The 24,338-nt window shown below is 51.2% G+C and overlaps 1 protein-coding gene and 1 long non-coding RNA gene across 2 annotated transcripts in view; one reads left to right on the top strand and one right to left on the bottom strand.

The window, feature by feature from the left end:
* LOC122394555 (transient receptor potential cation channel trpm-like) overlaps nt 1-24,338 on the bottom strand; it is a 291,178-nt gene that overhangs the window by 256,748 nt on the left and 10,092 nt on the right. The window lies entirely within an intron of this gene.
* Nucleotides 22,265-23,146, top strand: LOC122394557. The gene is made up of 2 exons (XR_006258893.1): nt 22,265-22,490; nt 22,616-23,146. It is a non-coding gene; the product is annotated as an uncharacterized LOC122394557 (long non-coding RNA).

Raw genomic sequence — 24,338 nt, 5'->3', positions numbered from 1 at the left:
CACAAATTGGTGACCCCGACGTGATAGTGCAAAAGGTGCAAAGTGACAGTGCGACTTTCTACAAACTCCGAGATCGACCTACTCAACCAACATGACCAACCCACAAGAGGAGCTCTTCAAGGACGAACCTGACCGAATCCAACAAATCAAAATGCCAGCCTTCATGGAGACCGCTGTACCTGGGTGGTTCACCATCCTCAACGCCCAATTCGCCCTGAACCGGATCACGAAGAATCAAACAAAGATCCATCACACCCTCGTGGCCTTGCTACCCGATACCATCGACAAAATCGACTCATCTGTACTCGAATCAGAAGACTTGATCCAGCTCAAAAACGCCGTCAGCCAACTGTACGAAAGTTCAAAATCGATCGGCTGATTTCCAAGGCCCATACTCGAGTCACCGGCAAACCGTCTCTCTTCCTCGCCGAACTCCGCTCGATCGCAGCTAGAGTAAGTGTAGGAGACGACCTCGTGCGACACAAGTTTCTTCAGAGCCTGGACCAAGCCACCGCCGCTGTTCTCGCCGCACAAAAAGACTGTCCTCTACCTCAACTCGGCCAACTCGCAGATGACATCTTACCATTCATCCAAAAATCAGAAACATACATGGTCAGAGAAAATCCCTCGCCTCAGCCCCGAACCGCGTCTCCACATCGCCAGCGAGCCTCCGCAGCCAGTACATCAAACTACATGCGAGGAGTACAGCCATTCAGTGAAGGTCAGCGCCCGAAGGTCTGTCGCGCGCACCTCTACTTCGGAACCGCCGCACGCACCTGTCGTCCGTGGTGTCAGTGGCCAAGCAAGCCAGCCAACCTCCAAATCAACCCCAGCTCCAGGCCCAACTCTCGCTCAAGCTCGCCCGTGCGCTCTCCGTCGCAGCCGGAAAACTACAACCTGCCTCTGTAGAGAGGCAGGTCGGAGCCGCGAACTCTGGCCTGCCACTCATAGAAGTCGCAGCCCGAGTCGGCTCATCATCAGTGAAGTTCGTGGTAGATACCGGAGCTTCAGTCTCGCTCATCCCACCAACCTACCTCGCCGGACACCACCTGAAGGCCACCGCCGTACGCCTGTCCAGCGCCACCGGTGAGCTCATCAGGACACAAGGTGAAGTCAACCTCACCATCCAACAACCGAAACTACGCCGAGAGTTCCAGTGGACATTCGTCGTGGCAGAAGTGACGTCAGCCCTACTCGGAAACGACTTTCTGTCCCATTACTCGCTCCTGGTGACTGTGCCCGATCCGCCCTTATAGACTCGACCACCTCACTCTCAACCGCCGGCAACCCAGTCCCAAGACTCATCGCCTACCTGGTAAATGACCTATCCGACCAACCAAACTCCGTCCGCCCTCTGCTCTCGTGCCATGCCTCGATCCTCGAGCCCTGTCAACAGAGTATCGACGACGGACCCGGAACAGCCGCTACCAAAACTAAGCACCACATCGACACAGGAAGTGCGCCGCCTACTTTCGCCAGCCCAAGACGCCTCCCACCAGATTAACTCGAAGCCGCCAATTTGTGGCTATAATAGTGCACTCTGCTCGGTGGACTATCTTCTTGCGGGCCACAATCCGCTGGTGCAAACAGTGAACAGTGCTTCTCTTCTTGTATTTGAGTTTTGACAGACTTCGGAGGCTGCCGGAGAGAAACTGAATCAGGATTGGGTCGGGGGCTCTCTCAATGGGTCGGATGAAATCATAAGACACGTGCAGTCATGGCGGCCGGCGCGGCGCGTTTTATCTCACAATGGGTCGTTTAAGCTCGGGTGTCGCTAAGGCTCGAGTGACGCGCAGGTCACCACAGGCAGTGCCCCCCCCCTTTAACTGAAGGAGTTCCGCCGCCACTGGGCCTCACGTTGCAGTTTCTCTGAGGGCCCCATAACGGTGACTGTGAGGGCCTTCACCGGCGTCTCTAAAGGCCCACACCGACGTCTCTGGGGGTCCCATGGCCCACACACACACAACTCTGAGGGCGTACACCAGCGCCTTTCAAGAGGCCCTACATCAGCAATTCTGAGGGCCCCACCCACGCTGGTGACTCTCAAGGTCAAAAGCCCATAAAGGCCATAGACTGGCACCTCCATACGAAAGAAGGGCGCCCGTATGTCAAAGAGGGACACCTCTGAGGCCCATAGAAAGAAGAACGCCTGTGAAGCCCAGCTTTGGGACGTCTCAATGGAAAAGAGGGGCGCCTGTGAAGTCTATAGAGGCACCTTTGATGCACATAGGGGCGTCTTCATGCGAAAGATAAGTGTCTGCTTAGTGCTTGCATAAGAGGGGCGCATTGCATGCGAAAGAGGGGCGCATTGCATGCGAAAGAGGGGCGTCTGTGAGGCCTATAGGGGCGCCTCTGATGGCTTTAGGGGCGCCTACATGCAAAAGAGGGGTACCTGTGAGGCGTATAGATAGGGTTTCCTCCGAGGTCTATGTATAGTAATATAGCATAGCAAAGAAAGGGGCACCCATAAACAAAAGAGGGGCGCCAATGAAGGTCGTAATGACGTCTCCATACGAAAGAGGGGCGCCGACATGCAAATGAGGGGCGCCTCTGAGGCCCAGAGAAAGAGGAGCGCCTGTGAAGCCAATAAGAAAGGAGCCTCAGTTAGAAAGAAAGGCGCCTTTGATGTCCAAATAGGCGTCTCTATGCGAAAAAAAAATGGATGCCTGCATGCGTAAGAGGGGCGCACTGCATTCGAAAGAGAGGCACCTGTGAGGCCGGTAGGGGCGCCGCTGATGCCCATTGGGGCGCCTGCATGCAAAAGAGGGACACCTTTGAAACTAGGGGCGCCTCCATGCGAAAAAGGGGCGCCTTGGTAGCGAGAGAGTCGTTTGTGAAACGTTTCTCACGGGTGGTGCGCCGTCTGCAACAGGTACTGAAAAGAGGACGGAGAGGAGCAGGCGCCTTAAAAAGAGGGGCGCTGTTGTGTCGTGGACACATGTTGTTGTTATACAGTTATGTTATTATTGAGTCCCGACTCGGAGGTCACTTGAGTCATGATGCGCGTGACCTCCTTCGAGCTTTAGTTATTTCAGTCAGAGTCGGACACAGTCGATCTCCGAGACGTACATGTTACATGATCGTTTTTATTCTCATGCCCAATGTCCAATATAACTGGGTGCAACTAAATGAACTCTTGCGGGGCAAAGATATGAAACTTGGCGACAAGGATGAGATGGGCATGAAGAGGAAACCTAAGTTGCGGAGTGAAGAATCCAAAGGGACGGCGGAGAGCCAGTGATGTGAATGTCTAGTGGATAAGCAAACAAGGTGAGGTCGAGGCCGGCAACAGTAGCGACGGATTACGGATATTCGCGGAAAGCAGGACGGGCGGATCGGCTCGGGGTGGAGTCACGGCTCTGGCTAGCGAATGTGTCAGTCGGGGATCCAAAAAGGTGGCTGCGTGTAGGCAGGAGAAGTAGCCTGGTGGATCGGAACGTTGCCGTGCTGTCGGACGATCGAGGTCGAAAGAGCATAAGAAAAAGAGCTATGAAGTGCTAGTTAAGGCGGCATCAATAGAATAAAAGTATAAGAGAGAGTGTCGAAAAGGCATAAGACCGAATGTTTAGAAGTAAAATGACGGCGAATTTGAATGAAATTTTTGTGCTGGAGCTGGTTGATTGTTGTGCTGACTGTGTTAGTGGTTGCTAAGCAACCAGCAGGTAACCTACCTTGACCTCGAATCGTGCGGATTCGGGTCAACGACCAGTCTCGGAGCACAGACAAATTTAATTCAGTGGCAAAATGGAGACTGCTGGCTTGCAGTTACCGGGAGTATCACCATATCGGCCCGGTGATGATTTTGAAAAGTGGATAAAGAAAGTTGAAAGGTATCTGGTGGCGATCAATATCACAGATGTGAACCGTAAGTGTGCGGTGCTGCTACACTTGGTAGGCGATGACATTGCCGAGACATATGAGACCTTACCGGAGCCGGAAGTTCCAGGAGACGATTTGTTTGAGTCGTGCAAACTGAAGTTAACGGCATACTTGGCTCCATGTCGGAATGTAATCGCCGAAAGGATGATTTTCCATGGAATGAAGATGGAAGACGGCGAAGACTTTGAGCACTTTTGGGGTCGGCTACGAGTGCAGCTCCGCCGCTGTGGTTATACGGCCATGGAGAACGAGCGAGAGCTGCGAGACCGCTGCGTGGCTGGTTGCAGTGCCGAGTTGCGACCAAAGATGCTACAGAAGGCCGCTGCTCGGGGAGACACGCTGACCCTGGAAAACGTGCGAGGAGTGGCCAGAGCGTTCAAGGACGCCAAGCAGCTGGGGGAGCAGCTGGACAGCGGTGGGAGGACCGCTAGAGCAGCCTCGGTACAGCCGCCGGACGGTGGCGGGCTGGAGGTGAACGCGATGGGGCCGCAGGCCAACAGCCGATCGCGACCAGGAGCCTGTTTTCGGTGCGGGTCCTGGGACCACTGGAAACAAGACTGTCCAGGAGCTATTCGGCAGCGCTCAGCCGCCCCGCGTCGGGACGGCGGCGGCAGTGGACGCCGAGCTGAGGAAACTGAGCGCGGAACTAGGCAGACGGGGAATGGACGGCAAGGGCTGGGCTACAGCGCAGACCAAGCCGGACAACGGGACACTGATCGCCGGGTGAGCGGTAACAGGCGATGCTACCGGTGTGGAGCCACGGGACACATCAAGAGGAATTGTCCCAGAAATGCAGAGAGGCAGGTTCGGTCGGTGGAGCTGGAGGAAACGGTGCTGAGGATAAACAGGCCAATCCAGCGGGACCAGCTGCCGCTCGTGACCGTCGAGATTAACGGCAGACAGACAGAAATGCTGATAGATACGGGCTCATCGGTGACTATTGCCGGTGAAGGAACGATTCCAGGATTGAAGCTGAGGAAGTCTGACCTGAGATTGACCTCATATACCGGTCAAGTGGTGCCCATCAAGGGAGAAGCAACCGTGAATGTGTGTCACGGTGATCAGCAGAAGTCGCTGAGAATCGTGGTCAGCGGTCAGCGAGGCCATCGTCCACTGCTGGGTAGAGACTGGCTGCGGGAAGTCCGGCTGGACTGGCAGTCGGTTTTTAAGATCGGCGATGAGCCCAAGCGGACGCTGAAGACGGTGCTGGCGGCACACAAGGCTGTGTTCGCCGACGGGCTGGGAGTGATGCCTCTGTCGCTCCGAGCGCACCTGACTCTGAAGCCCGGCGCCGTGCTGCGGCGGCTGGCTGCGCGCCCAGTGCCGTATGCTCTACTGTCGAAGGTGGACGAGGAGCTGGACCGCTGGGTAAAGGAAGGTATTGCGAGGAAGGTGGAGTCAACTGAAGAGAGTTCAGGTTGGGCTACTCCACTGGTGCCGATTCCAAAGCAGTCAGGAGCTGTCAGACTGTGCGCGAGCTACAATCTGACGGTGAACCCTCAGCTGGTGGTGAAACACCACCCCATGCCGACTCCAGAGGACGTATTTGCGAACGTCAAGGGTAAGCTGTTTTGTAAGCTGGATCTGCGAGACGCTTATCAGCAGATGGAGCTGGACGAGCCCTCACAGGCGATGACAACGGTCAGCACGCACAGAGGAGACTATGTGATGAAGCGGCTGCCGTTCGGCATCGCGAGCTCAGGAGCGCTGTTCCAAGACGCGATGGACAGGGTGCTGCAGGGCCAGGAAGGCTGCAGATGCTACCTGGACGATCTGTTGATTTTCGGAGAGACGGAACAGCAGCTTCTGAAGCGTCTCGATGAAGTCCTGGACAGACTGGAAAGGCATGGACTCAGACTAGCGGCCAGCAAGTGCAAGCTGATGCTGCCGGAGGTAGAGTACCTCGGATGGAAGGTGACAGCCGAGGGAATCAGTCCGACGGATGAAGGGACGACGGCGCTACTAGCAGCGCCAGAGCCGCAGGATGTCCAGCAGCTTCGGTCACTGCTTGGATCAGTCACGTACTTTGCTCGACTTCTACCTGATGTCAACAGTGCTGTCCCCCCTGTATCATTTATTGAAGGACAGCCCGTGGAAGTGGACCGAGCAGTGTTCGGCGGCAGTCGCAAAGGTCAAGAAGTTGCTGACGAACCCGCCGGTGCTGATGCGCTACGAGCCGACTCTTCCGCTGAAGTTGGTGACTGACGCCAGCAGTGTGGGCGTGGGAGCAGCGCTGATGCACGTGCTGCCGAGTGGTGCAGAGAGGCCCATCATGTACGCGTCTCGGACGCTGACGCCGACCGAGCGCAAGTACGCACAAGTTGAGCGGGAGGCCGCGGCGGTGTCGTACGGAGTGAGCCGTTTTCACCGGTTCTTGTACGGCCGCCAGTTCACGCTCGTGGTGGACAACTGGGCGCTCTCTCGGATCCTCAGCCCTGACAGAAATTTGCCAACCTTGGCAGCAGCGCGTCTCCAGCGTTATGCTCTGCAGCTGGCGGCGTATTCATACACTGTGGAGCTGCGCCGCTCTGAACAGATGCATGTGGCGGACAGTTTGTCTCGGCTGGTGGCGCAGACTGAAGGAGGCGAGCAGTCGGATGACAGTGACAGCTTCAGTGGAGGTCACCTGCTCTATATGGACGGAGTGACGCCGGCACTGACTGCGCAAGAGCTGACGACAGCGTCCAGACGGGACCCGCTGTTGAGCAAGGTCCTTACCTACGTGAGGTGCGGCTGGCCCGATAACGTGGAAGCGGAGCTGGAGCCGTACAAGAGGAGGCGAGAGGAGCTATCCACAGACGGCGACACGGTGCTGTGGGGTGGACGGACAGTGGTTCCCCAGCGCCTGAGGGCGCGGGTACTGGGCGAGCTGCACGAGGCTCACCTGGGCGCGTCCAAGATGAAGAACCTGGCCAGACGGTATGTATGGTGGCCAGGCATGGATGCTGAGCTGGAGGGACTGGCGAGAGACTGCGCGGACTGCGCGGAGAAGCGAGGGGCGCCGCCGCGGAGTGTTCTGCACCCGTGGGAGCCAACTGGCGTGCCCTGGGAGCGCATCCACGTCGATTTTGCGGGCCCGTTCCAGTCATCCTACTTCTTCATTGTCTATGATAGCCATACGAAGTGGATAGAGGCGGTGCCTATGCGCGAGATATCGACAGAGAGCACCATTCGCGAGCTGAGAGCGATGTTTGCTCGGTTTGGCATTCCTCGGCAGCTCGTATCGGACAACGGGGCGCAGTTTACTGCTATCCAGTTCGCCGAGTTTGCCAGAAACAACGGGGTGCGGCACATCCGTGTAGCACCATACCACCCCAGCAGTAATGGCGCTGCGGAGAGGGCCGTTCAGACCGTCAAAGGCGGCCGGGGCATTCCACGTCAAATCGAACAAAAATCGGCTGTTTTGCACCTTACCATCAGCGATTTCATTATAAATTTGCGAGCGAGTTCCTGTATGGCCCCGGACATTACATTGATGTTTTTTGCACATTCTGACCACAGGTCTTCTAAATATAGGGCATCAAATTTTTACAAAATGTTGAATCTTTATATTTTTGAACGACCATAACTTTGGTTGTACTTGTTTGATTTGAATGAAATGAACCTTACTGTTAAGGTAATTTCTTAAGCATTTATTTAGAATTGCACCTACTTAAATATATGACCTTGAAATTTGCTTAACTCTGTTCTTAAGCACAAATATTGAAATAGCAAAAAACACGTCACCTTCGATTTGGCTCATTTTCATATATTTTATTGCCTACCATATTCTTAACAACCTGTGAAAAAATTAGAGTGGGCCATTCATAAGTTTTGAAGAAAATTGCACATATGCAAACGTATGTTAGCACGCGCAGTGGAGGGGGAAGAGCGAATTTCGCCCACCCCTCCTGTTTTTCGCCAATATCTCATAAGATTAATGCGAAATTAATTATGGCTACCTGTCAAGAATTGAATTCGACATCTCATCGTGCAAGCAATAAGAAAATCGGTTCACAACTGTTCTAGTAATAGCGGTGTAAAGTGAACATCCTGTCGCCGCAGCCACGCGGCGACTCGGCGGGGGGCTATTAAAGCATCCAAGAGCGCAGCATCCAAAATACGCAACAACCAAAACCGCAGCATCCAGTGATCAAAACCTCCAAATAACATCCAAAATCGGCCCTTTTGGGAGCATTCAGAGCATCCAAGAGCGAAACATCCAAGGATCCAGAAACCAAAACCGTATCATCCAAAATGGCAGCACGAGAATATCTGAGAATCGTATCATCCAAAGACGGTTCATCCAAGAGCGAAACATCCAAGCATGCAACATCCAGAATCGTATCATCCAAAACAATACAGAAAAGATGGATCCACTCAAGAGACTCAGAAGCGCCACCTGGCATATTTGTTATAAACTATTAGTTTTAGGCTCGCTTGGCAGGTGGCGAATGCGTCGTGTTTAGCGGCACATCTTCACGATGTGACGTCACTAGGTAATATGACGCCACTAGGTATTATACAGTGGATCCCGCTTATATTTATTAACAACCAGAGCCGACTGCCGGTGGCTGCTCTGTGCTCCCGCCGCCGCCGCCGCCGCCGCCACTCTGTCTCCCGCCAAATAGCAAGAAAGCGCGGGAACCAAAAGCGCGCCAAATCGGTGCGCCGCGTGCTAGCTCTTCGCTCGCTAGAAGCAGCTGCACTCGGCGCCGGCTGCGCGCCGCGTGGCAACTCGTTGTTCGGCCGGTACAGATGCACTTAACAAAGCAATGAATTGCGGACAGAGCTGTTAGCTGTTGGCGCCTGGTGGCATTACCGAAAGGTTAGGAGGTCGATGGTATTTGGTTTGATGGATAACCTTACTAGAAGTTATTCGTTGAGGCTAGAGGTGGAAATGACTAACGTTTTCTAAAATTTTGACTAATGACTGACTAATGACTAATGACAATTTTGGTTGACTGACTTTTGACTGACTAATCTGTCGTCTCAAAAAGCTTGACTGACTAATGAATGACTAACGCCATTTTTCTCGATTTTGACTAATATTGTGGGCCGGCCATTTCGGCCGCCCTCGTCGGAGCCGGGGTCCGCGGATGGTGTTGGCGTCACAGTCGGTAGAGGAGAAGTGAGAGAGTGTATTTCCGAAGAACATGGTTTTATGGTGGGTGTCGGGACGCAAGCACGTGACCGGACGGGCAGCCGGCCAGCGAGCCGGCGGTCCCGTGTCGCTATGCGCCCCAGACACCCAGACAAATACAAAAAAGGGGGGTCCGACATTTGGGGCCTCCATCGGGAGTGGGAGGCATGATTTCCTTCTCCACATATTTGACTAAATTTCTGAATTTACAAGTAAAGCAAGTTTTTTCGCGAATATCTAAGCTTCTAGACGTCTGATCGACACTGGAAAAACACCAATCGATCCCAAATTTTCTCCCTAATTATTCATGGCCAACGCGATGCGAAGCGAGCGCAAGATATCTTGTCAGCAGGGGCGTAGCCAAGGGGGGGGGCATAGGGGCCATGGCCCCCCCTGGAGCCCAAAAGGGCCCCCATCGCGGTGTCATAAGTACGGTAAGGGGCACAATAAAAGTAGCGTAAGGGCCCCTCGGGGCCCCCTCCAAAAAATAGTGGATGAAATCCGATGACTTTTTGGATTTTGAGGGGGTTTACCTTGGGCCCCTGTAAGTTTGGCCCCCTCCTGGAGCAAATCCTGGCACGCCCCTGCTTGTCGGCCGCTTTGACGCCTGGTTCGGGAGATAACAGGGGGGGAGGGGGTAAAATTTACCCCCTCCAGCGCCCAGTTTCACCAAGTGCGGTAAACTCAATTTGGGGTAAAATACCAAACTACCCCACTACGTAACTACAAACAAACTACCCCAAAATTGAGTTTACTGCATTTAGTGAGATTGGGCACTTGGCCCAATCTCACCAAGTGTGGTAAACTCAATTTAGGGGTAGTATTTTTGTAGTTACGTAGTGGGGTAGTTTGGTATTTTACCCCAAATTGAGTTTACCTCACTTGGTGAAACTGGGCCCAGTCGAGCGCGTTCGGCCGGCAACCCCAGTGGGGCGCGGGTTAACACTCGCATGTGTGCGGCGTTTGCCAGCGTCTAATGTGTAGGGGGGGGGGTCGATTGGACCCCCCCCCCTGCTGTTCGGCCCCTGATCAAGCTAGAGCTTCGCTGAAAAAACGAGCGTGCTGCCCGTGACGAGAGGAAACCGATGATACCCAATTTTAAGGTCCTTAGATCATTGGTTGACCTTCCAGGTTAGGTCAATGACCCAAACGTCGGGAAAATCGGGACCTGCTAGAATTTCGTAAAGTGAAGCTGTTTTGGGGTTTTTCGGGGTGCTGATCACGAATTGCATGTTAGTTTTGATCACAGATAATGTCTTCATGCATTTAGGCCAGGTCGGGTCAGGTCAGGTCAGGTCGACCAGTAGGCGTCCTGCCGGCCATAGTAGGTGTCAACTACCACTGACGGCGTCGTAACATGTTACGAAGGCACTAAAACTACTTCGCAAATATTGAAATGGATGCCAAATTCGAAATCAGCCCGAAAAACTACCCTAGAAACATGTAAAATTCGAAAAAGTGAACCGAGGTCATCAAAGGTCTGTGACCTGACCTGACCTTCAGGTGACCTTGACACCCACCGTAATGCGTGGGACGAACACCATTTCACATGTTTGGACGTGTATAATCACAAAAAGACTGGAAACGCGCGGATAATGTGAGCTGACATACGCCAAATCGCGATTCCGGCCGAACATGGTCTCGAGAATCACGTCACAGGTCAAAGATCATTTGGGTCGGGGTCATGAAATTTTAAGAGTAGGTGTATAATTGATCAACTCGAGGGTACTGGAAGTTCTGTCGCGATCGGCCGCTTTTTGCGCGAGTTATTCGCGAAAAACCATGGGGGGTCCATCCGACCCCCTACACATGCGAGGGTTAAGTCACCTCACGAAACACGACAAATTAGTCGACTAATATGCAACAAAATCAGTGACTAATGACTGACTAATGACTAACAAACATTTTGGTTGACTGACTTTTGACTGACTAAAAAAGCGCTTGACTAACGTTAGTCGACTAATTTTTGACTAATGACTAATATTCATTTCCACCTCTAGTTGAGGCTGCAGGCAGGGGCGTCGCCACGGATTTTTGACTGGGGGGGGACGATCGACATCTAGGTGAAATCTAAAAAAACATAAACAACACGGCCAGGCAACCGTGTTTGGGACAACACGGCCAGTTAACTTATCAAGCTAACAGGGTATCAACATTTTATACATCACGCAAGGTATGTCATAAAAATAAAAAGAGCTTATTATGCCGGGCTTCCCCCGGCTTCCCCCACTGTAGGGTAAGGTGCCTAATTAGCCACCCTTTCCTATTTGCGACATACCTCCCTACAGAAAAGCTGGGAAGATAAATCGGGGTAAAAACAATGTCAAAAGGTCTGCCATGCTTTGGTTATCAAACTAAATTCTTTTCCGGTTGCTGGTGCTTCTGGTGGAACGTTTTAGGGGAGTTGCGATAAAAATGGCCAGTTTCTTATCCAAAACGTGTGCATTTGGACCCTATCTGATGAAAAGCGATGCACATTAAGATAATGCACCTTTTTTATTCTAAATCGACAATCATTTTCCAATTGATTGCCGTTTTCCCGTAGTGAATCTTGTTACTGTGCACTGCATGGTAGTCAAAAATGTGTCGCAACCCATATTTCCTATTTGCGCCCAACACGGTCGCAAATAGCTCAAGAAGAGAAAGAAAGGAAACAGACAGAAATTAAAATGAGGTGTTGCTGAAGTTTGCGATGTGTGGCGGGTGATAGCAACTGTCGTCACCGACTGCAGGGGTGCCGATGCCGAATCCAGGGCGGGCCTCGAATATCATGCGAGATAACCCGCGATATATGGGTTTTCGCCTTATTTTTGCCTTTGGTGAAAATAAGGCGAAAACCCATGCCTTTGGTGATCACGTGATCAGTTTTCACCTTCATAAAGGTGTTGGACAAACGCTCCTGTTCCAATGATTGAGTGCTTTGCGTATAAGTTGCCTGTTTGGAACCATATTGCAAATTTGCAGGCGTCGCATTTTTTGCCATTTTTATTATGGGAAAACCCATAGACTTATTAGCGACCCTCACCGTGGTCGCTAATCGGGACGAGTTCCCTATTAACGTTTTTGCAATGGTTTGCACTTTTTGCCAAAATGCTCAGTGCAAATAAATTAGTGGATATTGGTGCAGAAAATGAATGGATTTTAATAGCAAAATGTACGATCTCTTCGAAGATCAAGCCAGTAATACAGTGGCACCCATAGAGCGTGAGCAATGACAGTTCAAATTAAGGGGGTCGCTAATTAGGCACCTTACCCTACAGATCCGTATGTATTCTGAGTTCTCTCATCTAAGAAAAATGATTTAGTTAAGAAACTAAGCTCTTGGGAGCGATTACCGTAGCTGAATGTTTTGCATCGAAACTGGCCGAACATGACGTCACTCTGACGTTATTTCCGGTTGACCTATGAGAAGCGAATAAATTTTCATTGGAACACGAGGTGTCAAAGTGATGGAGCCGAAGGTTCAAGGTAGTAGGTACTGCAAGTTTCGTGTGCATGGATACGCCCAGTCGTTTAGAAGATGTTGCAGAAAAGCTAGGGGAGTTCCTGTAGTCCCCCCTCCCCACCCCCAGCGCGGGTTAATGGCAGCCGACCGATTACCTGTACCTACATTTGCAGCCCGATAATTCAACTTAGTACGGTTACAGGTAAAGCCTCTGGGCTGCAATCATTATCGTCGCCACGGGGATGGGGGGGGGGGGTAGGCGGGGTAGCTTCCCCGCCCAAGCTCCGACCGTTTTAGCTTAATCGTTTTGAACTCGTTAGACATAAAATTTGTACCATCCTTTTTCCGTCGAGATGGTTCGAAATATGTATTTGATAGACCTCGGTAGTCGGTAGGTCACTTTCACTATTCGACCCACGTCAAGGTCAGGTCTTGTCTTGACCCAAGCAGGTCTTTTTGCACCTAGCGATCGACATGTCATGACAGTTTGGTACCACACTATTTACTAGTTTTAAGCACCATTATATCGTGGAAAAACTACTTTTTACCATATTTGACCTCAGATGACCTATCCATTTCAGTAAATGGTATCCGGGTCATCCTCACCACTCCAGAGCCGGTGAGGGCCCTTAGAAACTGGCGGGGCCAGCTGGGATAACTGGGCTTTTAGGTACCGGTGCGGGGCCCTCAGACTTCGGCCCCAAGAGACCTAAGGGGGCTGGGGCCCTTAAGAGCCGGCGAGAGCCTTTCGATACTGGCCCATGGGGCCCTGAGATAACCTGCAAGATAACACCCGCACGTACAGCCCACCGCTAAAGTACCTAATGTGTGGTTTTACCAATCTCAACGGATGGTTTTGACCGACGATTTTTAAATGCGGACTGATTGAAAAGAAGACGTCAATAGACAAAGTTGTAGCTGCAAGGGTGAAGATACATGTAAGCTACATTTAAAGTCTCGTTGCAGTCTGGCTAATCGTTCCTAGGCTTCAGAAGCAGAACATACCCATGACTGAAACCACACATTACTTCTGCTGTGGACTGTACCTGTTTAGGACTTAAAGTTCCGGTGCGGGGCCATCAGGCTCGGGCTGGGGCCCTCGAGCATCGGGCTGAGACAAGCAAGCGCCTGTGAGAGCCCTTATTAGCCCGCATGAGCCCGCAATGAAATGTGGATGTGCAAAAATTAGTGTTTGCAGTTTACACACCTTGGGATTTTCAACGTCTGCAATTGCACATGCCCTGCCTCCCCCCTCGCCGGAATCCACAGCCCCATAATCCAAAGTGTTTTTAAAAATATAATTATTCTGTATAATGAAATATCAACATCAGCGCAAAAGATCTACACGCAAAAGCTCTACAGTCTTGCTTTTTGTAGAACACTAAACACTTGGTATGTTTAACGTTACGGTCCGTTTGAAAACTCGGCCCGTATTAATGCTGCCCGGCCCGTATCAATAATGACCGTAAGGCCGGCCTGTATAAATTCGGGCCGGTCAGTAGGTAATCGGCCGGTAGGGCAGTTCTAATACCGACCGGGCGGTATTAGAACCCAATGTTTTCCTCACGGCCGTATCAAAACTCGGGCCATATCAAAACTAAAGCAAATAGTCACTATTCGATGTACCTACCCATTAGCAACGCAGGCCTGCAGTGGACTTATTTTTTAATGCTGTACAGTGGAATCTGCTTAATAAGTCCTCGAATAATAAATCCAGCCGCTTATTGTGGCCGCTTGAGCCATAGGCGGCGGAACGGGGAGGGCACCGGGGCACCGTGTCCCCTTTTGATTTTGGCATTTTAACATGAGCCCTATAGGCGACGCATGGAAAGAATGGGACCTAAAGTCGGCAGTGCCCACCCCCCCCCCCCTTAATTGAAGGTGTTCCGCCGCTACTGGCTTGAGCTGTTCCCGGATTTTCTCCATAGATATCCATAGTTTATCAATCCGCTTAATAAAGTCATTTTGGAGTTTCGAAGTCTGCAGTGACGTCTCCCGACTCGAAATGTGGCATGGCATCCAACCCGCTCCTTAACTAAGGTCCGCTCCTTAATACTTAACTAAGGTCTGGTCACAAAGTCGAATAGCCCTCTAAAAAAATGTGGTCCTTTAACCGTATAACTTATTTCCTAGAAGTTTGTAATTTTGTGTAGTGCAAGTGCAGGACTGCGGGATCGGAGCCGGAGCTTGACAGCTCGTCAGCTTGACTTGACAGCTCTGGCCAGAGTCGGAGCTGGAGTCACCGAAGTCGTTTGTACTTCGACTCCGAAGTCAGAGTCGACATTCTCTGGCTTGAAGTCATGCTCATTGCTCTTAACCCTATTAGTGGCAGGCTCCTGGCTACCCCCTATTAGTGGCAGGGGGGGCTGTTTACGACCCCCCCCCCCTTGATATCTCGAGATCTAACGGGCCGATTTTCAAAATTCAAACGGCATTCGATTTCGCTCAACGAGATCTACATTTCTTAAAAAAAAAAAATGAAAAATGTCAATAGGGGGGTAGAGGGGGGTAAAAACGGGCAAATTGCAGATACATTTTAGACTGTTTTTCACGGCCAGGTTTCTGAACCAATCTTAACGCAACGTTTGCCGATCGATAGAGAATGAACCAGGAATTCACATGGATCCTAAAAATATGCATTTTCAAAAATCATAGGCGGATACAGATCATTGAGATTGGGGGTACACAAAAAGTATAGTAAATAAGGTTTTTGTTGGTACTGTTTCTAAAAAGGGTGGCAATGGTCTTGTTATGTTACAATTTTCTTATGAGAGAACGACTAAAATTGTATTGATCATGCATAGGCGGTGTCAGGGCACCTATGTTGGGAGGTAAAATATAACCCCCCTTTTTGGACGCCTGGATCCGCCTATTATAGCAAAAACGTGTCAAAAGAGGATGCACAATAACTTTGTATATCTTATCACATGATACCTTTCATTCACTGTTCGTAAAACTGGTGCAGCATCGTGATCTTCGCCCAAATGACTCGCTTCACGAATAGGACCCCCCAATTCCCAGTGCTCTGGAGCCGCCCCTGGTAAAGTTATGAACTTGAAATTTTCAGGGAATGTGCCCAATTTAGTTTTAGGAAAAGTCAGAAAATTTCAGCATCGTAGCTTCAGCGGTTTCGGAGATATTCCCGAAAAACCTGAGGGGTGGATAAAAACAACCCCCCCCCCCCCCTGCCACTAATAGGGTTAACTGGTTAGTCGAAATTTATGAAGCCGTTTTAGCCGATCGTGGGCAGATGGGATAAGAGCTGTAGGTTCTGTTGACCGTTGTGACTGGTGGACGGTGGTTGTATCAGTAAAGAGGTCAGACCAATATAGGCCCACACTGAGTATTCAAACCTCCTGGACACTCTCATACCACACACCGTTCCGTCATTTCTATCCTCAGGACAGTCAAATCCCTCTCCTCCACGCCTCAACTCCTTGTTCCGGGCTGGACGGGCAACTTTATCCCATGCGGGAACCCCCTATAAGAGCACGACCGTAACCGGGTGCGGTGACTGGTGTGTGCTTGGGGTGCTGGTCGGCCTGCCCCTCTGGACGGGTTCAGCCTCGTCGACTCATCAGGGTGCTCGCCCAGACCAAATGTCCCCCCCTCGCCCTCCCCCTAATTCCCATCTCCTTCCGGCTCTGAAATGGTCTCGTCAGACCGAAAAGTCCTAACCCAATAAAAAAAAACCCAGACCGTGGCGAGGTCCTCTGACCTCTCACACCAGCATCAGGTACTCTAAGGTCATGGTGAACTGGTGAGCCCCTTCAGCTGTCGTTTTGCCTAGCACGGGAGGATGGCCGTTTAGAAGTGCTTGAGTATTGTGAATATTCGAATGTGTGGCTTATGCAGCTGTCACCCCACCCAGAGGACCGAACTTCAGCCTTTGGTGGGTGTACAGTCCACAGCAGAAGTAATGTGGGGTTTCAGTCATGAGTATGTTCTGCTTATGAAGCTTAGGAACGATTAGCCAGACTACAATGAAACTTTGAATGTAGCTTAGGTATATGTATCGTCACCCTTGCAGCTGCAACTTTAGCTATTGACATCTTCTTTTCGATCACTCCGCATTAAACAATCGCCAGTCAAAGCCAACCGTTGAGATTGGTAAAACCCTACATTACTTTAGCGGTGGGCTGTACCTGAGCCGCTGAAGTGTCTGAGTTCTCAGTTGTACCGTCGAACTGACCAGCATCAGTAGGTATTCTTTTAAAAATGGTTTATTTCTGTTTACATGACTCCATATTGAATGACCGTTGCAAATAGTCACTTTTGAAATCCTTTATGGCCGATTTTATGAGGGGACGTCCCCCCCCCCGGATTCATCGACTGCCGGCGGGGGGGGGGGCGTCCCCCGTCCCCCCGCTTTCGACGCCCATGCTATCTATAAACACTCAAACATCGGTTTATTGGAAAACATGACACACCCGAATATTGCACCCGTTACCCCTTTGTGTGACCCTGAGGTTATCTCAGGTCATGAAGGGTCACCAGCAGTTTTTTTAAACTATTTCTTTTGAATTGATATAAGAGACGACAGACGTGCTAGAGCGGTAAAAACATGTCAGATGTGTTCCACTCGGCGATACGGATCAACTGATATGCAGCATGACCCTTTCCGGTCAGGCTGCATATGACTCGAGGTCAAATTTTCCAAATGACCTTAGAAGTCCGAATTTCATTCGACGCGACTCGACGAGGGGAACACGTTGCTGGTAAAAGTAATGTCGTGGCTCCCTTCAGTCAAAATCTGTTACCTAAAACTTTTTTCGTATAAACCAGGGATGCGGAGCCGTGGAAATTTCAGACGGTCCGGCTCCGGCTCCGAGTAAAATGGTCCGGCTCCGGCTCCTTCTCAGTAGGTACAGCCCACCGCTAAAGTAATCTAATCTAAGTTTTACCAATCTCAACGGTTGGCTTTGACTGGCGATTGTTTAATGCGGAGTGATCGAAAAGAAGATGTCAATAGCTAAAGTTGCAGCTGCAAGGGTGACGATACACATAAGCTACATTCAAAGTTTCATTGTAGTCTGGCTAATCGTTCCTAAGCTTCAGAAGCAGAACATACCCATGACTGAAACCCCACATTACTTCTGCTGTGGACTGTACATCCTCTATGCGATTAATTAAATACCTACGGGTGGAAGAGAAAGGGCGATTGAAATTGGATTGGTACACGCTGCCTCTGTATTTGCATAACAAGGCTAATTTGAATAGTGAATACTACATGGCCTTGTACTGTCAAACCGAACTAGGTCAATAATTTTTTCTTCTTAAAAAAAGAGCCGGAGTCACCCCCTTTTTTGACGGCTCCGGCTCCGGTTCCGGCTCCGGGCTATATTGTTTTACGGCTCCGGCTCCGGCTCTGGGCAAAATATGCCGGCTCCGGCTGCTCCGGCTCCGGCTCCGCACCCCTGGTATAAACGGCTATTTTTATATTTTTTGCCCTCTGGAACATGGAATATATCACATAGGACAGGAAAAAGGTTAACTGTGAAGGAACGGGAGGAGCTGACGATGATAAGCGCGATCTGACGGTGAGATGAAGATCCTTGCGGAGGCTTGGTTACGGGGATAGTGGACAGTTCACGACTTATTAGGCACTTCTAACAAAGGGCAATTAATAAACCCACTTTCGGTACCGGTCTCCATTATCGACACTTCAGCGGCTCAGCCTACCTACATACGTGCCGCGCTTGGATACGCTGCAATGCGTCTTCATGTCATATGTCAGGTTTGTAGTGGTATCGCAGCGATGTCGCTACCAGCAGCTACGCACCTCCGTCTTGAGGATGTAAGGTCATTATAGGGATGCCACTGTATAGAGACTCAGTGATGTCATACAATTCCGTCACTTATGAACCGTACGTGCCACCACCTATCGGACAGCCATTGAACTAATAGTTTACAGCTTGTACAACAGATGTCACTATTTTGGATGATACTGTCTTGGATGCTGCGGTGCCAAAAATGTTTTTTGGATGATACGGTTTTGGATGCTGCACCCTTGGATGTTTCACTCTTGGATGCTGCAATTCCTCGTCCTTGGTTGCTGCCAATTTGGATGATACGATTTTGGATGCTGTGGTCCTGGATGTTGCAGTTTTGGATGTTTCGCCCTTGGATGCTCTGAATCATCCCTAAGGGGTCGGTTTTGGATGTTATTTGGACGTTTTGATCGCTGGATGCTAAGGTTTTGGATGTTGCGTCCCTTGGATGCTGCGCTCTTGGATGCTTCAATACTCACCCGACTCGGCAGCCGGCGCCGACCGCTACGCGCCGCCTGAATTGTAGACTGTGCCGGGACGGAACGGAACGGTTCCGTCTTTACATCGCGCTCCCTACCGCTGATTACGTTCGATTCGCGTCAAATTTTGTGAGAAGACTAAGAAATGTACAGGCAATCTTATGGTGAAAGAATTTTGAAAATCGATTGGTAAACAATTGAAATATGAACGTGTAAACACAAAATTGTGATTGCTGCGTTTCCCACATCGGCCGAGCCCACCTCAGCCGGCGACATGTTACTCTTAGCAGGCCTCTAACTGCCATATCTATTATTGGATTAACTAGAAATTCCCCATGCGTACTAAAAAATGTATGTTCTTTCGTATAGTGAAGATCAAAAGAACTTAAGATATCGTTGCGTGATAATGTTTTCGTTGAATTTACTTCATAATGCATTTCCACACGGCTCAAAATTCACCGCAAAATACCGTTTGCCTGAGACACTTTTACTATGGAAAGTGAATGCTTGACTACGATGACTATGCATTTCCATTCTCGCAGAGTTTGGGATATCACTAATCAGCAATCATTCATTTCAGAAAGTGTACACAAGCAAGCATGTCTTGACTCTGTCTTTCAAGGTCACGCGCGGTTGCGTGATGTTGATGAATGAAAACGGCGTTTGCCGCGAAAGTTATGAATGGCCCACTCCAATTTTTTCACAGATGGTTAGGAACATTGTGACGGACATAATATGTGAAAATTACCCAAATCGAAGGTGACGTGTTTTTTGCTATTTAAATTTTTCTGTTTTAATTCAAGGTCAAATGCATTTCAAGGTCACTTCAATTTAATTTTACGATTAAAAATCAAAGCCTTATCAATTGCCTATAAGACCCTGTTAATATCATTTTGATACCAGAAAAGGAACCAGAGTTATAGCCATTTAAAAAATTAATGTGTGGCATTTTTCGCTATATTCGATGACCTATATCTCAGCGATACGTTATCAAAATTCGAAAATATTATACGTAACTCAGTTTTGAACCATGCCCAGTCTGCCTACAAATTTTCAGAAAAATCGAAGGGGATGACGGATTTCGGTGTTTGATTTGACGTGGAATGCCCCGGCCTGAAGGCGGCGTTGAGAGGAGGCGGTACTCTGTCGGCCAGACTGCAGAAGTTTCTGCTCGCGTACCGGGTGGCTCCGCACGCATCGACTGGGAAGTCACCGTCGGAGATGATGCTTGGGAGGAGCATCAGGACTCGCCTGGACCTGTTACGGCCCGATCCGGCGGGCCGAGTCCGAGACCAGCAGCAGAGACAGGAGATGGCGGCTGGAGGAGCGAACCGATCGTTTCTGCTGGGTGATGAGGTGTGGGTGCGACACTACGGTGGTCCCAGCAAGTGGAAGCGAGGGACGGTGGTGGCCGGAACCGGTCCGGTCTCATACGAGGTCAAAGTCGGGGAGGCTCTGTGGTCTCGTCATGTGGACCAGATGAGAGCGGCTGGCCAGGGCGCTCCGGCCGACGCCATCGTGTCAGAGAGGCCAGGGACCGCACCGGCACCAGAGACGGCGGACAGCGCCGGACAGCCAGGACCGACAGAGCAGCGTCCGGTGGGACAGCCGCAGTCACCGTCAGAGGTGCAGCCCACGGCCGGTCGCGGCTTCGGTGGGAAGATGACGGCGGGAGACCCTGCACAGGAAGTCGGAACGCAGACAACAGAGGATAGTCAGCGAGAAGGGGACGATAGGGAGTGTCAGACGGAGCCGGAAACGGACACCTCAAGAGCCGACAGCAGCCGTGATGAGAGTGACGTAGAGCGGGACTCCGGCGGAATCAGCCTGAGTAACGTCACTGGCAGTGTGCTCGACACTGGACCGCGTAGGTCTGAGCGTGTGTCCAAAAGGCTCGCTAGTTGAGCTGTCTAAGGGGAGGAGAGTGTTGTGTCGTGGACACATGTTGTTGTTATACAGTTATGTTATTATTGAGTCCCGACTCGGAGGTCACTTGAGTCATGATGCGCGTGACCTCCTTCGAGCTTTAGTTATTTCAGTCAGAGTCGGACACAGTCGATCTCCGAGACGTACATGTTACATGATCGTTTTTATTATCATGCCCAATGTCCAATATAACTGGGTGCAACTAAATGAACTCTTGCGGGGCAAAGATATGAACGGCGCCTTCGGCGCCCCTCTCCCCTCTCCCCCCCCCCCGCGCCCGTAAAAAAATGGCGCGGACTTTCCGCAGTGTCCGCTTAGGTGGTTACGCCCCTGGTTACCGGTGGCTGGCTGCCAGAGGCACCGGTGTGGGGCCCAGAGGCGCCGGTGTGGGGCCCCAGAGGCACCGGTGTGGGACCCTCAGAGTCGCCGATGTGGGACCCTCAGAGTCGCCGATGTGGGACCCTCAGAGTCGCCGATGTGGGGCCTCAGGAGACACTGGTGTCTCAGGTGGCGGTGTGGGGGCCTCAGACGTGTCTGTGTGGTGCCATCACAGTCGCCGGTGAAGACTTTCAAAGGCATCGTTGTGGGGTCCTCACTCCTCAGAGACACATGCATGGGGGCAAGGAGTCTTCAAGAGACCAGCAAGGGCCAGCAGAGGCCTTCAGGAGCCCTGTGGGTCACAGTAGCGGCGGAACACCTTCAATTAAGGGGGGCACTGCCGACTTTTGGTCCCATTCTTTCCATGCAACGCCCATAGGGCTAATGTTAAAATGCCAAAATCAAAGGGGGGCACGGTGTCCCGGTGCCCTCCCCGTTCTGCCGCCTATGCTGTGGGATCCTGGAGACCGGCGTGGTACTCTCAGGCGTCACTGGAAGCCCTCAGAGTCACCAGTGTGGGGCCCTCAGAACCACCGCCGAGGTAGGGTCTTAAGAAACATTGGTGTTAGTCCCTCAGATTGGCGGTGTTGGGCCCTCAAAGGCGCCGGTGTGAGACCCTCACAGGCGCTCCCAAGCATAGGCGGCGGCCGATTCCTGGTTTGCGCAATATGAGTGCCATCGTTAGACAATACGGTCAAAAGGGTTGGAGCGGCATTACTCCCCTGTGGTAAGAACTAAGAGGCAAAATATTTTTAGACAAAATAAAGCAATGACAACTAAATTGAGGTTACTAAAACGACTCTGATCACAAAAGTAGTTACTAGGAAGGCTTTCTAATCCATTTTTATTTAGTTCCTCGTTATAGGCGTAAGAAGTGTAAGTCTGAACGGGGGGGCATACTTGTACTGAATGCCCTCCCCCAGGCTCCTGCCGGGGGGGGGCACATGCCCCTAATGCCCCCCCCCCCTTCCCTGGATCCACCAGTGATGATGGCAAGTTAATGCTTTTATCTCTAACACAACTTAAGTTATATAAAAAAACTCAAAACTCCCTTACCACTCTCTTTTACAATGATGGGTCAATGAAGCCTGATGTAGGTAAATGTGATGTCATAAAAAGGCCTGTAAAGACCGCCCGCTTACGCATTGCCGGGCTCGATAGCCGGAGTCCGTGTGTGCCCCTCCGGCTGAAAAGCGGCAACTCTAATCATAGAGATGGGCTGCGAGTAGTTTTTTTTTTTTTTTTGCAAAATATAATTAGCGATTTAATTTATGTATGCTTCGCGTTGCCACACTGGATATAGTGTAACAATATTTTGTGATGCATTTATTCGTATTGTTATTTTCGATTAGTTACTGTGCGACGCGAAAGTGGAATATTTTCGCCGGTGATGTGGACTGCGCGGTGGGCCGCGCTCTAGGCGCGTTCTTTCCGATGCCGGTCTCCGCCGTGAGCGGTCGTGTGTGGCAGGTGTGAACCGCGGACGCAGTGTAAGTCAAATGATGAATGAATTGTACTGCAATTTAACGTAAATGAAATATGAAATAGCTTGGAATGTCGTTGTTCGATGATCATTGTCGTATTTGTTACCTAGAGGCTGCCCTGTTTGTGTTAGGTGCGCCGGGTTCGCCGGAGTGAGGCGTGTGAACGCCTCGTGAGGCGTCGTGTCCCGAGGCCGTCGGTACGGGAGGCGTCGTGAGCGCCGACCCGAGGGGCGTCGTGAACGCCGACCCGAGGGGCGTCGTAACGCCGACACGAGAAGCGTCGTAGCGCGACCCCAGAGGCGTCGTGAACGCCGCGGTGCGCCGCCCAGGGCGCAGGAGCGCGGTTTTCGCCGGAGTCGGCGTCAGCGCCGTCAGTGGCGTGGAGGCGCCAAAGGCCGGTAAGAATTACCTATTGTACTCGTTTATTTTCACCGGATGTTGTTTCTTTACCGCGCCTGATTATTGATGACTAGCCTATCGATTGATGCGTATTGACCCATGTGAACTGCTGCTAACGGACGTAACCCGGTGCTGTGTGCACGTGCAGTGTGAGGCCCAACCTTTGAGGGCCATTCGGGACGATTTCCGTGATTGTGTGTTAATTTATTGTATCGTTTACAGAAACTAACACGAGTAGAATACACTGCTCAGTATTCGGCGGCGCTTTGACGTCTGATCTGGTCGAGTGACGACTACAGTTTCGGCCTCTGCCTCGGAGGCCACCTCTGCATGTGACAGCCTCGTCTTCGGCACGAGGCGGGCCCAGCTTCCTGAGCCTGTGACGGCGTGCTGCAGCCCCTGTGTGGACAGGGGAGGCGGTCAGTGTGACTGCCTGCAGTGCATCTTCTCCTGCACATCGAGCCTCGAGGATCTCTGGTCAGTGATAAACCAGGTTTGGCACTTAGCCATCAGATCAGACTCAACCTCAAGGGCTGTGTGCCCTATCGGCTTTGACTTTGAGCGGTGTGCCCGTTGAACTTGATTGAAGCTGCGCGTCTATCATCATGGGGTTTCAGTTAAGGGGGGATATAATGCAAGATTGTGGCTGGTCATTTAAATGTGTCATGTAATGTGTTCTGGCTGGTGTAGCCAGTAGAAACACTGTAACATACAGATATCTCTTGTATTTCGCCACAAAATCGAGACATATATAGTTTTACATACGAACTTACTTATCTAGTATTGCACACATGTTGGCGAGAACATCGAATGTAATAAACGAATACATATGGTTTTTAATATACACATAGCCAATGCAGTTGTCCAAACAATACAGCAGTTTAAGCGAACGGAACGTTAAAAGGGGGACGCACAACTTAATCGAAGGCTTTAGCAATTTAGAGACTGGTAAAAGCGACACCTATTAACAAAACTGTAACTCGCGGTTCACAGCATCTAGCGGCGACCGGCAGAAGTACATGGGCCTAGCGGTGACCGGCAGAAGTAGGTACATGGCTACATCACTCCCCCGCCCTAGTTAAACACCATAAAAAGAAGTTTGGCGGCGAGTACGCGACGAACGGCGGAGAGGGGGCGGCGAAGCAGGCGGCGGGCCCGGCGGCACGCGGCGAGCCGGGCGAGAGCCGCCGGGGGCACCTGAGCGGCTGGGTGCAGGCGATGCAGCAGGCGGGCGGTCCACCGAGCTGTCTGTCGCTGTAGTAGGCGTGTCGTTCACCAGGACGTCCGGTGCTGCAGGCGGCGTTGCGGCAGGCATGTTGTCCGTGAAGGCCGGTTTACACCGAGCCAGGGTGACGGTGTCGCGTCGCCCGAGACGGTCGATGGTGACGGTGTGCTGGTCGCGGGATAGGACACGATAAGGACCGTCATAGACGTATTGGAAAGGAGAGCGATGCG

Source organism: Amphibalanus amphitrite, unplaced genomic scaffold (assembly GCF_019059575.1).
Source record: "Amphibalanus amphitrite isolate SeventyFive unplaced genomic scaffold, NRLGWU_Aamphi_draft 000598F_arrow, whole genome shotgun sequence".
Lineage (NCBI taxonomy): Eukaryota > Metazoa > Arthropoda > Thecostraca > Balanomorpha > Balanidae > Amphibalanus > Amphibalanus amphitrite.
Note: the sequence above shows the minus strand (reverse complement) of the source record. Positions and strands in the feature narration are given on the sequence as shown.